This window comes from Oreochromis niloticus, linkage group LG1 (assembly GCF_001858045.2).
Source record: "Oreochromis niloticus isolate F11D_XX linkage group LG1, O_niloticus_UMD_NMBU, whole genome shotgun sequence".
NCBI classification, from domain to species: domain Eukaryota; kingdom Metazoa; phylum Chordata; class Actinopteri; order Cichliformes; family Cichlidae; genus Oreochromis; species Oreochromis niloticus.
In genome coordinates, this window is record NC_031965.2 from 72003 (window position 1) to 88665 (window position 16663).

Genomic DNA, 16663 nt, shown 5'->3' on the forward strand with positions numbered 1-16663 from the left:
CCCTCCTGCTCCACCAGGCCCGGGATCCACCAGCAGCCACCAGGCCCGGGATCCACCAACAGCCACCAGGCCCAGGATCCACCAGCAGCCGCCAGGCCCAGGATCCTCCAGCAGCTGCTAGGCCCAGGGCCCTCCTGCTCCACCAGGCCCAGGATCCACCAGCAGCCACTAGGCCCAGGATCCTCCAGCAGCCGCTAGGCCCAGGATCCTCCAGCAGCTGCTAGGCCCAGGATCCTCCTGCTCCACCAGGCCCGGGATCCTCCAGCAACCGCTGGGCCCAGGCTCCTCTAGCAAGGCACCAACAAGTAAATCGACAGTGACTTCAACGGGCCATCACAAGGTAATACCAATCTCACCATTTTCAAAATGCCGCCTAAAAAAGCAAACCCAGGAGTTGAAGAGGAGTTGGAGGAGATTAGGAAATCGCTTAATTTCATGTCTGATGAACTGAGCAAAGTGGCTAAACAACAAGGTATGCTACATGACCTAATGGATGAAATAAAACAACTAAAAAACTTGATAAAGGAGAAGGACAAGAAAATAGACGACTTGGAACGGCGACTCGAGGACCTTGAACAGTACACAAGAATGGATGACTTAGTCATAAGTGGACTGGAGACGCAACACCGAACCTACGCCAGAGTAACAGCTGGCGGAGGTAAAGACGGTGAAGATGCCCCGGTAGAGGAGCTGCAAACGCTTGAACAGCAAGTGATAAAATTCCTTCAAACGAAGAATGTAAGTATTCAGAGCCATCATATCGCAGCATGCCACACGCTCCCCAGAAAAGACAGTAAAACAAAGCCAGCAATTATTCTTCGGTTTGTGAGTCGCAAAACAAAGATTGAGTTACTGAAACAGGGAAAGAAACTAAAAGGGACCGGTGTGTATTTAAATGAACATTTAACGAAAAAGACTGCTGAAATTGCAAGACAGGCACGCAGCCTGAGAAAACAAAATAAGATACAAGCGACATGGACGAGGAACTGCAAAGTAATGATAAGACTAAATGGCAATCCAGAAGAAGCGAAAGTTGTGATGATAAGAGAACTCAAAGACTTAGAGCAATATAAATAATCAGGAATCTGCTATGGAATCTATTGGAAAAGTGACGATTGGATAATGAACAATGGGTATGGAAAGTGTTTCTGGCCTTATGGCTCAAAAAACAATGGGAAAAAACAACAACAAAAACACATAAATGACAAGTTTGGACACAGATTATAGGTTTCCATTCAGAGATATTGAAGAGGAAGACTTTGATTATGAGAAGGACTGTCAAGGAGGTTATTTTGCCACACACGCTGAGAAGATGAACTTCAAAACGTTTAACTATGCAGAGCACAACATGCATGACCCTGAAACTAACATTGACCCAGATAATCACTTCTACAATAACAATAATAGTACTTGTGAGTACTATACAGATGACCAATTTAATATGAATATTAAAATGGCAAATGCATTGTCGGTCATACATTTCAATAGTAGAAGCCTGTATAAAAATTTTTCTAAAATTACGGAATGTTTAAGTAAGTTAAAAAAGTTTAATATAATTGCAATATCAGAAACATGGCTCGATAATGAGAAAGTTAGTGAAATGGGACTGGAAGGATACGAATTATTTACAATGAACAGGGTGAATAAAAAAGGAGGCGGTGTTGCTTTATATGTAGATAAAGTTTTGAAATGTAGTCTGATTGAATGTATGTCAAGCATCATAGATGACGTAATGGAATGTGTTACTATTGAAATCCATGTTGAAAAAGCTAGCAATATAATTATAAGTTGCATCTATAGGACACCAGGATCATGCCTTGAGACATTCAATGAAAAACTTGCTGCTATGTTTAGCAACCTAAATGATAAAAAAGTGCAAATAATTTGTGGTGATTTTAATATAGATTTGCTAAACCCAAACGGACATCAGAAAACAACAGATTTCATCAATACAATGTATAGTAACTGCCTTTTCCCTGTAATTATAAAACCAAGTAGAATAACAATTGATACAGCTACATTGATAGATAATATATTCACAAATAAAATTGACCATGAAATAGTAGGTGGACTTCTTATAACTGATATAAGCGATCATCTTCCTGTTTTTGCAATTTTTCAAAATTATTTTGGGATTAAAACTAAAAAAAAGAATCAAACATTTGATATGATACGACATAGAACAACAAGAGCCATTGCTGCCCTCCAGGTGGACTTAAAGGAACACAATTGGAATGAGGTTTTTGCAAATGAAGATTCAAGTAGTGCATATGATGCATTCCTATCAACTGTAATTTTACTATATGAAAAACATTGTCCTTTAATGAAAATCACTAGAAAGCATCACAGATCAAATAAGCCATGGATCACAAAGGGGATAGAAGATGCATGTAAAATGAAAAATAATCTATATAAGAGATTCATAAAACTGAGGACAAAAGATGCTGAAATAAAGTACAAGCTATATAAAAATAGATTAGTAAATATTATAAGAACAAGTAAGAAAGAATATTACCACACATTACTGGAGCAAAATAGAAGTAACACACAAGAAACATGGAGGATATTAAATAGCATAATCAAAAAGGGCTCAAAAAATAAGAATTATCCAGACTATTTTAAAAAAGATAAAGATATTGTGCTTGATAAAACTAAAGACATTGTAAATGAATTTAATGATTTCTTTGTAAATGTTGGCTTTAATTTAGCAAAAGAAATTCCAGAGTCAAGAAATAATAATGACCTAAATAAACATATTACTCAGAATGTGTCCTCCATGTTTATTGGTGCTGTAACTCATAGAGAAATAATTAACATTGTGAAGACATTTAAAAATAAAAAGTCCACCGACTGTTTTGGTATTGACATGAAATTAGTTAAGAGTATTATAGAATATATAGTGCAACCTTTCGCATACATTTGTAATCTGTCCTTTCGAACTGGTGTGTTTCCCTCACAAATGAAAATAGCAAAAGTTATTCCAATCCATAAAAACGGAGAGAGATGTCAGTTTACCAATTACAGGCCAATATCACTACTCCCACAGTTCTCAAAAATTTTAGAAAAGTTATTTGTTAATAGACTTGATAAATATATAGAGAAGCATAATCTCCTAAGTGATTATCAATATGGCTTTAGAGTGAAAAGGTCCACTTCGATGGCAGTGATGGAACTTGTAGAAGGGATATCTAATGCAATAGATAATAAGGAATATACTGTTGGTGTTTTTATAGACTTACAAAAGGCGTTTGATACAATTGACCATTCTATATTAATGAATAAACTAGAGAGATATGGCATAAGAGGGATAGCATATAAGTGGATGAAAAGTTACCTGGATGACAGATATCAATATGTTGAAATCAATAATGTAAAATCTAATCAGTTGAAGGTAACTTGTGGTGTTCCTCAGGGCTCTGTGCTGGGCCCTAAATTATTCATATTATATATAAATGACATATGTAGTGTTTCCAAACTGTTAAAATGTGTATTGTTCGCTGATGATACCACTCTGTATTGCTCAGGTAAAGACCTAGAACAGCTTCTGACTACAGCGGAAAAGGAGTTAAATATATTAAAAAACTGGTTTGATGTAAATAAGTTATCGTTAAATATAAAGAAAACAAAATTGATTATTTTTGGCACTAGACAAATGAAAAATGTATCTAAAATCAGGGTTAATGGAATTGAAATTGAAAGAGTGTATGAAAATAAATTTCTTGGAGTGATAATTGATGATAAGCTGAGCTGGAAGCCTCATATAAATCATGTGACAACAAAAATGTCAAAAACCATTGCTATTCTCTACAAAACAAAGCATGTCCTGAACAAAAAATCATTATACACACTTTATTGTTCTCTGTTGCTTCCATATATGACTTATTGTCTGGAGATATGGGGTAATGCATATAAAACAAATACTCTTCCTATTTTCAAGTTACAAAAAAGAGCTATAAGAATTATAAATCAATCAAACTATATAGAACCAACTAACATTTTGTTTATTAATCTGAATACCCTAAAATTTTATGATTTAGTCGAATATAAAATGGCACAGATAATGTATAAAGCACAAAATAACTTGCTTTGCCGCAGAACTCAGAAGCTGTTTAAAGTCAGAGAGAGTCAATATGACTTAAGGGGAACAGATGTCTTTAAAAAAACAAGATAAGGACAAACATAAAGCAGAGATGTGTTTCTGTTAGAGGAGTTAACCTGTGGAATAGTTATGACAGTGATTTAAAAAGGTGTAGTTCATTTTCCTTGTTTAAAAACATGTTTAAAAATAGAGTATTAGAAAAATATATTAATCAAGAATGAAAAGAGCAAAATAATAATTCTGAAACTCTTGATTGTTTTGCTTTGATGTAGTTATCTAAGGTGGAAAGTTTTTTTTGTGTTTGTTTGTTTGTTTGTTTGTTTGTTTGTTTTTGCTTTGTTTTATTCTTTGCTTCGAGCCCTGTGTACAGGAGCTGCATGCAAAAGATTTTTTGTTAAAAGGGTTGGCATAATAAGCAAATGCTTCAGCCAATACCTTTTGATTAGCCTTGTCTCATGATTTTTTGCTTTGTGGTAATCTTTATTTTGTATTCTGTATTCACTGAGATATTTAAATGCTAATCAATAAAATCAATCAATCAATAAAAAAAAAAAGAATGTAATACAAAGATATACATGTAACGAAGTCACAATGCTCCTTTTAATATATGTACCCCACCCCAAGAACATATTGGACACCAATCCAGAGAGAAATAAAAAGAAAATAATAATAATAAAAAATTTAAAAATTAAATAAATTTAAATGAGGTACATCAAAATTCATATATAAAGATGTGCACTTAAAAGGCAATAGTTTGCACAAAATTAATCGCCTTCACAACAATAAGGGTATACGGTTACCTGTATTCTACATATACACAAACATACAGTATTATGCACGTCTTTTAGGGATTACGTGGGGAGTAAGGAGGTTGTCAGAGTAGTTACAGGAGAAGTTGCATCTTGATGAACTTTCAGACCTTCTCTGCAGACTCAATGATGAGTCCGAGCTCAAGGCTCTGAGAAGCCAAGCCATCTGCTGCTTAAAACGGTTTCTCAAGAACCTGCCTGAGTGTTCAGACTCTTTAGGTGGTAGCCATACCTTGTAAAATAGAAATGTGGTTGGTCCAGATGCCCATGGCCGTGGACCTTGTACCAGATTGTTTAATGCAATCTTGGAGATTAGGAAGACGCCAGAGCAATGAAGAAGTTTACTGGTATCGATTTTAATTCATTAGCCTGACATTAGTTTTTGGGATGGCTAAGCATCCTTAGGCCAGATACTTAAACCCAAGTTCACCTGAGTGAAGCACTTAGGTGAAGAAAAATGTGCTCACATGACAGTGTGAATGAGGCATGTTGTATAAAAAAAGTGCTATATAAGAATCAGTCCATTTGCCACATGAAGAACGCGGCTGCTGTCCAGAGCTGGAGTACCTACGGAGGATAAAGTTGATGAGCCATACGATGACGCTATGGGAAAGGATTGTTTATGTTGGCTGAGAGGTGATGATTAGTGAGTAACGGTTCCAAGAAAGAGCACTTCAGATGTGATGTTTGCTTTGAGTGTTGGAGGAGTTGCAGTGTCTTTGCGGATCTAGAGAAAGCATTTTACAGAGTACCAAGAAAACAACTGTTGTACTGCTGGCAGTATGTATGTGAGACTGGTGCAGGACATCTATGAAAACAGAAACGGCAGGAGTAACAGATGGGTTCAAGATGGGAGTGGGATTATATCAGGGATCCTCTCTGAGCTTATAATGGACAGGGAGGCAGGAAAACAGGAAGGAATCGTTTTTACTACTACAGGAATTGTTTGACTCCTGTTGCAGTCATTGTTCAGTCAAACCCAAAGGTGAGGCTTCTTTTTCAGTGTGTCCAGCAGACTAGTTTTCATTTATCACCACTGTCAGTATTGAATAACTGGATTTTAACATTTATAAGGTGGAACTATTATGCTTTTCCTTATTTTGTGCCATGCATATACTCTCCCAGTGGTGGGTGTCTACACTTAAAATGAGCAGTAAGTCATATAATGAGGCCACGTAAACCCTGTGAGCAAAAAACTCAGGCTTCAGGCTACACTAAGTACTCAGTCAGCTTTGGTTCTGAATAATGTCCATGTACTGTGTATTGTGGAATTACAGGGATTATTTTATATAACCATCATCTTTGTCATTGCATTAATTATCATTTCATCCAAGCATTTATTGAAGTTGCTGGCATTATGTTATAATTGATATCATAGGGGTTATTATAATCAAATATTAACATGTTTATTACAGGTGCAGTTATAACTACTTTAAAATGATTGAGTTAAATATATATATATCATAACTCATATGCTGAGTATATGGGTACAGTAAAATAGTAGCTGAGCAAAGGCCTGAATGTATTCAGCTTCTTGTGGTATTTGAGTTTGCTTAGTTACAGGTGACGGAAGGATGTCCAGCCCATGGTGACCTCAAAGGCCTTAGATCATCACCATATTCTTAAGAGTATGCCACAAGGAGGAACCTCTATGTTGCAGTTAATTCTTAAAATACATGAATGTTCTGTACATGCAAATTATGTGCTTGTAAACGCAAGAAGGGGCGTTACAATACCCTGATGTTATAAAAGCAATCTAGAGTGTATTTTGGGTAGAGATGTACAACTGTTTTGCAGTTTGCACCTCTCCACGCTGCGTGCATTCATTAAAATCAATTGTTTGATTGACCTCTTCTGGACCATCATTGTTTTACTCTCATCCTCAATTTCGGACCCGTAACATTTGGTGCATTGGCCGAGGGTTGAGGGAGAAAAGGTGGAGGTTGAGACTGAGAGGGTCCAAGGTGCTCAAACAGGCAGACACGAGTCAGTGGTCGAAGTGAGTGGACATAAGCCGGCTTATTCAAAGGTAAGGCACTACCTGTTGAATTATTTCCAAACAGTGCTGAATTGGGTCTGACAAAATTGAAAGTCTACTCACTGAAAATTACTGGTAAAGGTCTGTTTTGGTTTTGGTGAAAATCTCATGAGAAGTTGAAGTTGAAGTAATGATAAGAAAAAGAGTAAAAGTGAGTTAGAGTCTCACTAAAGGTACCGGGTTAAAGTCCCAAAGGAATAAGAATAAAGAGGATTTAGGATAAAGAGAATTTAGAATAATAGGTAATTGGTGAAGTTTGTGACATTAAAGTCTCAATTGAATATAAAGCCGGGCTTGGACACCGATATGGTGGGTTTATGATTTTCGGGGTGTCTTCAAAATAATTAAATTGTATAGAACGGGACTCTGGGAGTCTAACAAGTGCATTGCTCAGACGTAACGGTTGCCAAGGTCAAGGACGCTTAGACCTTGTCCTCAGTTGAGGGATAGTCAGTTGGTCACTGTGGAGCTTGGGGCACTCCAGAATAACTAGTGGTTGGACCACTTTGCCGTCCGGGACGGTGGTTTGCACTTTTTTGGTCAGTAGAAACCGGGTTTCGGGCGTCTACCTTTTAACTTAAAACTTCGGGGAAGCCTGGGATGTGGGGTGTCCACATAACAGGGCTTTTCGGGTTGAGTTGATTGATGCTTTTAAATTGTGTAGGGTCTTAGATATTTGGCCACGGCCCGGGGCCGAGACTGGTTACAATTGATGACAAAAAACTCAGGGAGTTTATCGGTCGGACCGTTAATTTAAAAATTGTCTAAATTGTGTAGGTTTTGAAATGAGAAGCCTAAAATCTGTGCAGTTGTAATCATAGGACGTCTGTGTAAATATATTAAGAGACATGTCTGAGTCTGTGAGTCAGGCTGGTATTATTTTTAGACTGTGTGTGTGTGTGTGTGAGAATGCAAATAAGGCAGCTGAGAGGTCAATAGAGTATGAGGAAGTTTATAGAGACTGCTAGACATTGCTGATGCATGTACGCTGGTTTTGTTTATTACAATATGTAAGTAAAGTTTTATTTCTTGCCATGACTGTATGACTTTTTGCGGGGTTTTGAGATAGGATACATAAACTGTTGATACTTAAGACCGTTACCTGGGTTCTGAGAACTGAAATTGAATTTGAGATAATTTAATTAATAAAGATGTCTGTAAGCGATGTGTGTTTTGGGGTGTCGAAGTAAGATGTTTTAGGATTTTTAGATGGGTTTTGTTTCAGTTTGAGATAATATATACAGTTACATTTTCCGTGTGTGTGTTGTTGAGTGACAACATGCGCAGTTTAAATTGGGCGCTGTCCCTTCCTCTTTTTAGTTTCAAAACACAAAGGCTGTTAGATTAAAAATTACTGCGAGTAACGGTTTGACTTTTGACTAGGGAAATAATATGCTTACTTTTGGGTCTATGAAGATGAGAGGTTGAGTTTATTTTTCTATTTAAAAACATATAAGTATATGCACTTAGTACACCCACTCAAGAAATGATTGTGTGATTGATGCTACAAAACTGACCTAAAGAATGGTGATGTGTGTGGAGAAGTCTTAGTTGTCCTGATGTGTGAAAGAGCGCTATTAAAATGTGTGTGAGTGAAATGAAGGTATATGGTTTTTAGTAGAATTACTGATTATTTGTAGATTGTGAAATTAAAAGGAAGTCTCTGCAGAAGCTGTAGAAACAGGAAACCGTGTGTGTGTGGGACAGGAAATGCATGCCCATAAAAAGGGAAGCTCACGGTGACAAGTGTGCACCCAGAGTAGAGAGAGAGAGTTAACTCTAGGCACATGAAGCAAATGAAGCCTTTAAGAAAAAATGAATATAATACTAATTATATGGTTTAGTGTGTCAATACAGGTGGGCGTCTTTCAACTTTGCAACCTTGAGTTCAGCAGCAGAAAAGTAGATTAAAAGAATTGGGAAAATAAGCCAGTCTTTGGCTCGAAATTGTGCGGCTGGATCTCTCACTTTGTCCCTGAAGCGGAGAAGAAGTTCAAAGGACAGTCAATCGCCTGATGAAGACCGATAGAACATCGTGGATTTGAATACAGCAGGCAAACGACAGTGCCACTGATCCAGTAACACTGATGACGACTGACGACCAGCAGCAGCATGTAAGAGTAATGTAACATGTACTGTGAAAATACAGGCTGGGCAGTTGAACAGTGGGATAAAGAATTGTGGAAGAGCACTGGACATTGAGTGATATTTTGCCATGCTGGGATTTAATCTGAAAGAAAGACTGTAAAGAAACAGAGAAGAAGACAACAGCTGAGTTGAGACTGTGTTTGCGGGAGCTTTGAAGCCCGAACAGGACATTGTGCAGAGAGGACCAGTGAGAGATGAAGCTGGACGAGTTTGACTGCGAGAAGATAGGAGATGATTGGATTGAAAATTGAAACCTGAACTCATGAATCGTTTAGGGATGTCCACCATAGCATAACAAAGAGGTAAACATTAGAAAAGGTAAGAATAATGAAAGAAATAATTGTTATTACCTTAATGAATAGAAAACACACATACAAATTGTTACATGTGAGATTATTTTTGAAATGAATCAGAAGTGAGATAGTTTGAATCTAAAGCTCAGTGGTGAAATGCATAAATTAAATATGAATATATAGGATGCAATGAAGAAACAGCTTACACGTAGTGTACATTAACATGAATACATAGAAATGCAATGAGAAACTCAATGAATTAATTTAATGAAGAAGCAGTTTACACCCAATTAACATAAAATGCAGGGAAGAACACGCTTACATGCCTGGCATAATTGGTGTTTCTGACCAGAGACAGAGAAATGGGTTATTTAACCACTGGTGATAATAATGAAAATGTCTTAGTTTTGTTATTTTCAGGAGTAAAGCAGACTTGGACCGGCTCTCCACATCCAGCAGTCGGAAGAAAGTTAGAGGTTAACATCTATGGATAAGTTAAGGCAAGTTTCTGGTTGAATTGTTCACAGCATGATGTGTCCAGGAACCTGAAAAGCAAGCCCCAGCTCCTGGCTGAAGACCAGGAGGGCGGTAATTTAAGGTGGGAAATCAAAATGTGGGTTAGTAACTCGGGGAAAAAGAAAACTGACTGCTTAACTGGAGAGTTGGGAAGAAGTCTGGGAGACTGTGAAGTCATAGATGCAAAATAACATATACCCATACACACACAAACAGAAAATGCATTAACCTTATAAAGACAAGCTCCTGAAGCTTAATGAACAGATATTGATTAAAAACCTGGCTAAGAACATAAGCATATGCAATGAAGATCTGCTTGCTGCTTGTATGAGTGAGAGAATGGTGTGAATGGTTCATAAAATAGATGGAAAAACAAAAGAAAAGTGTCTATAAGAGTGACTCAGGAGTGCTCTTGCACTGATTGATCAAAGTAAGTGATTAGTATAGAAAGAAAATGAAAATAATCGAATAATGTGATAAAGTTTAAACATGTATTTATTTTGCCAAGTTAAATTGTTGAGATATGGCTGAGTATGGAAAAGTTTGAGAGCTCGTGTGAATGTGGACAGAGGAGGTTGCTGTGTGTGTGTGATTGAGGCCTTAAAGGAGGGGTAGATTGTTCAGAGGTGCAAATTTGATTAAGAGGTTTATAAATTAGTGTTGACATATTGTGAGAACGTGCTTATATGTTAAGGTTGAATGTGAGTTTGGTAAAGTGCTTAAAGGGGGATCTCATGTACAAAACGGTGTAGCTTTTTTACGTTTTGGGTGTGTTCTATGGGTGAAATTTAAGATTGTTGAAGATTTTTGAGGTTGTTGTTTTATTTTTAAAGAGGGAGTGTTAATAAACATGGACATGTTTAAGGGGTTTTGTAACAGTGCACTTATAAAGAAAAACCTGTCAGGTGATTTTGTTTTGTACTTTGATGAGCTAATACTCAGCTCTCTTTTTTCTCATTTTTGTTCTAAGCAGGCCTGCAAAAGAGTGGATAACAGCGCTGACAAAGTAAAAGGATTGCCGCGAGCCAATCCAGTCTAAAAGCAGAAAGAACTATTTTCTTAAAAACAAAGTAAAACAAATAAATGAGTTGATGTTGCTGAGAGTGAAGACTGAATATTTGCGAGATAGTCTCCACTGTCAGCAATACCTGATGGTAATGCGTGTGAGTGAATGTGTGGGAATGGACAGGTGAATGGACGGACGAGGCAGACCATAGGTTGGACCGACTGGACACTGACAAAAGACTGGACTAAGGTTGGACACGACTGATAATTGTTCTGTTTTAACTTTTCTGTTATAACACAGGTTGGATCATAAGTGGATAAACTGAGTATAAAAGGTGATGTTCTGGTTAACACACAGGTTTTTGTTTCTAGGACGTTTCAAGGATGCAGGCTGTGGATGGAGCCAAGAAAGGATTTGACATGATGATTAATTTGATTTCATTCCTTAAATACAGGTTTGAAGGGCCGGAGCATGTATGCCTAATATGATAGGACTAACTTTTTTCTTTTAATTTCCTAAGCTCGAGTGAAGGATTTTGAGTTTGTAACACATGAGATGTGTCACAAAAGGGGGTGTTAATATATGCGATTAGCTACATGAAATGTGTTCTTTTAGGGTTACTAGGCAAATGTCTACGTGACCTTTGCCTAATAACCTTTGTGATGATAAACTTGTTTACCGACTTGCTCTCTTGTAGAACAGACAGACTTAGAAAAGGGGAACCTCAGCTCTGAGTTCTGAGAATAACTCTGTTAAGTTGACAGGAAACACGTCGAGACAGCAATATAGGGCAAATCTGTTTGAGCTTGTAATTAAATGTGGGACTTGAAAAGAGGAAGTAAATTTGGTACAGGACGTGCTTGAGACGATCAGACGAGAGAAGGAGAAGGTCAGGAATAGTTTAAACTAAGATTGAGAAAGTAAATGGGGTGAAAGGGGGGTGTAGCTTCAGGGCAGTTCACAGCCTGGCGTAAACGCAAGGTGCTGTCACACAGCTTAAGTTATTTGGTTGATTTATTTTATGACAAAATAATAAGGAAATATTAAAAATATACAACACGTTGAGGAGATCTCTTTTGTTATATTTTAGTGTTTAACATGGAAGATGCCTCTCTGGAGCTTCTCTCCTGATGCTACCCCACCAAAAGAAGCTTATTTATAGAGACTATGTCAGCTCCCAAACAGACAATAATAAACCAAGACTAGCAAAAAACAATGTAAATATAAAGAATAAGAAATAAAGAACAATACAGAATCCAAATCTGAACCAAAGAACAAAATAGTGAAATGTGGATTATTGGGTTTTTCTCTGTATATATGAAGTATTTGTAATGTGTATCTGCTAATGAAGGCTTGTAGAGGCCAGTTTATACTCACAAACGAGTGCTCAGCCAGACTGAAAAACAGGAAGCTTTAGTGCACAAGGCATATTAATAAATATAGACATAAAAAGAGGAACTCCCCATATAAACAACGTTCAAAAATGTGTGAAGTATAAAGTACCGAAATAACACTATATAAGTCACAGCTGATGATTCTAATGTTAGAGAGCTCTTGCAACTGGCGTCTGAGCTGTGCAGAGGTCTCTCTTAAGACAGGTACTTATGTAGGTTAGCATGAGGTTGAGTTAATTTTATACACAATGCATAACTGTGCTTGTTTAGAGTTGATGTTCTATCCAAGAGGGTTTTAAGCTTCACTGGTGAGAGTGTCCAGGTGATACATGTTGAGGGAAGATGAGAACATAGCAGGTGAATTGCATGCACGCTTACAAACACACATGATTTAAATATAGGCCAGGCTAAAGGCCTGGACTTGATGCAGCTTTCAACTTTACAGCTCCTAACTTGCAGGAATGGCGGGGAGTGTAATGAATGAATGCAAAACATGCTTACAGACACAATCATAACAGGGGTTTATTTTACAGGGTAAAGGTGGACCACAGGTTGCTTTGTTTCTGCTTAGCAACTCCGGAGGTAAAAGGTGTTAAAGATAAATATGCAATAAGTGAACAGGAAATGTGTGAGGGTGAGCCGGGTGAAACAAAATGTTGTAGATAATGGAAACTTGTCTAACGGGCATTAACAGTAACCTTGGCATGTTATGTATATGCTTGAGGCCAAAAGAGGCGTAAATCCAGATAGAAAACTTTGAAGTGTGCTTTTTAGCGGAGATTTAGGCTGACAGGGGGATGGTGTGCATTTTACTTGAGTTGTGTTTACTAAGACTAAAAGCGTTGCTCACACACATAAAGAGTATTGAGATTAAATAAAGTTAATATAATGGATAGAGCCCAGAACAGGATAATACATAAGTAAAATCAAATGTAATGTTTGATTTCACTTTTATTGGGAAAATAATTAGCCAAGAAATGTGTATTGAATTCTCCACATACTTTGAAACTGCGCAACTCTGAGTGGGCAATGTAATGAAGCAACTGTTACATATTTGCATTAAACTAGCCAACATAGACTCACCACCACATGATGTTGCCCTGCAGCGGGGGCAGAAAATCATTTGCAAACCAGGGATCTTATGTTGATTATCATATTCTTACTTATGTACACACACACACACAGAAGGGAAAAATTTCAAAACAAAACAAAAAATAACTTCGCTTAACCTGTCAAGCACAGGAGCAAAATAAAAATCTTTTTGGGCTCTGTTAAAATTTCTTTAGTAAAAGTGTAAAAGGCCAAACCTAGGAAGTTCGGCAAACAGGAAAGTTCCTCGAGTATCAGGAGTTAATAGTCAGGAAACATTTCTCACATTAACGCCTTATATCTGACAAATCATTGATTCATAGATGCAGATAGACACACAAGTGCACATACATCCAGATGTGCATTTAGACATTAAAAGTGTAGAGGCATGTACACACAGATTGGCAAACCGGTACAGAGTCTAACTGAAGAGCTTAACAAAGCAGACGTGGCAGTAGGGTTTGTGATTTTGCCTGATATGATATTGTGAACCAACTTTGAATAATGACAGGAACCTGAGATGAACACAGTAAGTTAGTAAGGTGTAGCAGAGAAAGGTTGTTTGTTTTCTATCCCTTACAGGAGAAGATTTCCACTAGAGAAGGACCCAGAAAAGGAGCGGAGATTACCTAAGCATGAAGTGTTTTCAAGTGGGGGCTGGTGTTTTATTGCTGGACCACCTAGAGGACATGAGGTTGTTGTCGGATTTGCTGAGTCAGGGGGCGGCTAGAGAGGGTCAGAGCGAAGGTAGTGGACCTGGGAATGGTGTAGTGACGTCTTTGGAAGACGTCAAAAGGGGGAATTGTGGAATTACAGGGATTATTTTATATAACCATCATCTTTGTCATTGCATTAATTATCATTTCATCCAAGCATTTATTGAAGTTGCTGGCATTATGTTATAATTGATATCATAGGGGTTATTATAATCAAATATTAACATGTTTATTACAGGTGCAGTTATAACTACTTTAAAATGATTGAGTTAAATATATATATATCATAACTCATATGCTGAGTATATGGGTACAGTAAAATAGTAGCTGAGCAAAGGCCTGAATGTATTCAGCTTCTTGTGGTATTTGAGTTTGCTTAGTTACAGGTGACGGAAGGATGTCCAGCCCATGGTGACCTCAAAGGCCTTAGATCATCACCATATTCTTAAGAGTATGCCACAAGGAGGAACCTCTATGTTGCAGTTAATTCTTAAAATACATGAATGTTCTGTACATGCAAATTATGTGCTTGTAAACGCAAGAAGGGGCGTTACAATACCCTGATGTTATAAAAGCAATCTAGAGTGTATTTTGGGTAGAGATGTACAACTGTTTTGCAGTTTGCACCTCTCCACGCTGCGTGCATTCATTAAAATCAATTGTTTGATTGACCTCTTCTGGACCATCATTGTTTTACTCTCATCCTCAATTTCGGACCCGTAACAGTATGCCACAGCACTTAGCCTGAAAAATGATCTACAGTCCTAGTTCCTACAAAAAAGTCTTGAATGTAAGAGTCAAGTAAGAAATAACACAACATTTATACAAAAGTTCTGAAAATGAAAACAAAAAACTTGAAGCTTCAGAAATGTTTCTGTGTCCTCTGCTTCCTGTCTCATCCCTCACATGATGATAATGACAGAAAGTTACACTGGCACAAAGTGGGACACATAATGGCCTCACATGTGGACAAAGCAGCACTGTGCACACACTAGGCTGTAGTACATCGCACAAATACCCTCCCCGCATCTGTGTGGGAACAACAAGCTCAGAGTGTCATGATGTCACACAAAGCTCATACATTGTGCCTCCATGCAGCAGAAATGCTTCTCACCAACACAGACAGATCGGTAGTCTGTAAACATTATATATATATAGATATGTGTGTGTGTGTAGATATGAAGGAGGATTCTCTTTTCCTTGGTTCTCATGAAGATATATATATATACTACGGAAGCGTAGAGCTGCCACCCAAGCAAAAGAAAAATAGAAGTATATCACGTTATAACGTGAAAAGTTTATTGTTCTAACAAGATACTTTTCACGTTATTACAATATAATATTTATATTGTAATAACGTGATATTATGTTGTTCAAACATGAAAAGTATCTTGTTAGAACAATAAACTTTTCACGTTATAACGTGATATACTTCTATTTTTCTTTTGCTTGGGTGGCAGCTCTACGCTTCCGTAATATACAGCTATCACTGAAGTTAATGATAAGCTCTAATTGAATGATGTAATTCCTCTTTTGTCCACCAGGAGGAGCCTGAGATCCTCAGACTGTCTGATGTTTAGTGCTGGAGAGTTTAGACTGAATCTAAAATATTTTGGGGACTTTCCATTGCATCTACACTCTCAGCTGATGTGCTCCAGAGATTTTAGAAGAATCTCACGGCCTTCATCACTAAGACAGAGTGAGAAACAATTGCTACACATACAGTGATAGCAGAGTATAATAGAGACAAACTGTACTGTAATTCAAATTCAAATTTTATTTGTCACATACACAGTCATACTCAGTACGATATGCAGTGAAATGCTTAGACAACTGCTCGTGACCTAAAATAAAAGACTATGAATAGGATAGGAAATAAATATGAAAATTAAAAAAGGTAAATTTGTGGGGCGATCGTGGCTCAAGAGTTGGGAGTTCGCCTTGTAATCGGAAGGTTACCGGTTCGAGCCCTGGCTCGGACAGTCTCGGTCGTTGTGTCCTTGGGCAAGACACTTCACCCGTTGCCTACTGGTGGTGGTCAGAGGGCCCGGTGGCGCCAGTGTCCGGCAGCCTCGCCTCTGTCAGTGCGCCCCAGGGTGGCTGTGGCTACAACGTAGCTTGCCATCACCAGTGTATGAATGTGTGTGTGAATGGGTGAATTACTGGATATGTAAAGCGCTTTGGGGTCCTTAGGGACCATAAAAACGCTATATAAATACAGGCCATTTACCATTTAAATTTAACTAGGAAGGAATAAAATAAAATATAAAAATTAAAGTTAAAAATAAAATAACTGTACAACAAAATACACAATATAGAAAATATATAAGAATATATAATGAAATATAGAACAATAAGAGCAGCTGTACGAGTAATAAATGGTAATGAAAGAAATGTAATGTCCAGGGTTGTGCAATCCACATATTTAAGTGTCTTATGCAGTGCAAATATGCTTAAAAGTGATTTATTTAAGTGACTTGTGATAAAGTGATTTGATTAGATGACCATGCAGTGTAGTTGTGCAGTGGCCACTAGTGTAAACAAATGTCCAGAAT